The sequence below is a fragment of the Scyliorhinus torazame genome, chromosome 4 (genome assembly GCF_047496885.1).
Source record: "Scyliorhinus torazame isolate Kashiwa2021f chromosome 4, sScyTor2.1, whole genome shotgun sequence".
Classification (NCBI taxonomy): domain Eukaryota; kingdom Metazoa; phylum Chordata; class Chondrichthyes; order Carcharhiniformes; family Scyliorhinidae; genus Scyliorhinus; species Scyliorhinus torazame.
The window spans coordinates 37,984,179-37,985,433 of NC_092710.1; the positions used below are offsets into that span (position 1 = coordinate 37,984,179).

Sequence of the window (1,255 nt, forward strand, 5' to 3'; positions counted from 1 at the left end):
TGGGACGCAGCGAGAGAGAGGGGGACGCAGCAAGAGAGAGGGGGACGCAGCGAGAGAGAGGGGGACGCAGCGAGAGAGAGGGGGGGACGCAGCAAGAGAGAGGGGGACACAGCGAGAGAGAGGGGGACACAGCGAGAGAGAGGGGTCAGAGAGGGACACAGCGAGAGAGAGTGGGACAGAGAGAGAGAGGTACACAGCGAGAGAGACATGGAGAGGGCCATACATAGAGGGAGAGGGACACAGAGAGAGTGACACAGAGAGAAAGAGGTACTCAGTAAAAGAGAGGGATAGAGTGAGATAGAAGGACACAGAGAGAGACAGGGACACAGAGGGAGAGAGGGATACAGAGATGGACAGAGAGAGGGGGCCACACAGAGCGAGGGACACACACAGAAAGAGGTACACAGCGGGTCAGGATGTGAGGTTTCGGGGACGTGAGTGGGTCAGGATGTGAGGGTTTGGGGACATGAGGATGTGATGGTGTGAGGGTGCCAGGACGTGAGGCAGTCAGGACATTGGGGTTATTAAACTGACCGTTTTCATTGAATCCAAATTGTTTCATTATAAATTCCAATCTCAGGAATTGACATCAGTGGATTTCAGTGAAAAATCCCATTGAACCTCCTTGTCTAATAAAATGATGTTGTTGCCGATGACTCTGTATTGATTCAGGAATAAGCTTAACATCTCAGTGAGAAAAAGTCAAATTGAATCCATATTTATAGAGCAGCTCATTGAAGAAATCTGTCTGTGAACAACAGGTAAAATATGAAGTGAAACTTTGCAATGAGCTTTGTTTGTCTGGCCAGGAATCTTCTCTTAAAATGGAGGCAGAAATGAAGTTGTGTTTAACTCACATTCTGTGATTTCTTGCTGGTTTTTACTCATTCTATGGAAAGCCTTTCTAAGGCGACAGACGAATAGTCATTCCAAACACGTCAGAAATTCAGAGGGAAACAAATGTTAAACCAAAGACAGAAATAAGGACAGGACAGAATCTGTTGTTGACTGCTGAATTAACATAACCATAGACAGGACAAGTGTCTTCCTTAGCAGACACAGGAACCACACCGAGGGGGACATTGCTGACAGAAAGTCGGGGGTGGGGTCTGCACACAGGTCACTGAGGAGATCTCAGTCCAAACTGTTTCCAATCATTTCCCAAATGTTTGACAACATTTGTGGCACTTCCAAAATTTAAGGTACTTTGCTGTCTGTATTCTGTGAATCCAGCTGTGAAATATCTTCACTTCAA

The 1,255-nt window shown here is 46.8% G+C and overlaps 1 long non-coding RNA gene across 1 annotated transcript in view; it reads right to left on the reverse strand.

Moving 5' to 3' along the window:
- Positions 1-644, reverse strand: part of LOC140411588 (uncharacterized) — a 6,283-nt gene extending 5,639 nt beyond the window's left edge. Inside the window, exon 1 of the long non-coding RNA XR_011940881.1 lies at positions 535-644. This is a non-coding gene — a long non-coding RNA (uncharacterized lncRNA). The remainder of the gene's footprint in view (positions 1-534) is intronic.
- Between the last annotated feature and the right edge of the window lie 611 nt (positions 645-1,255).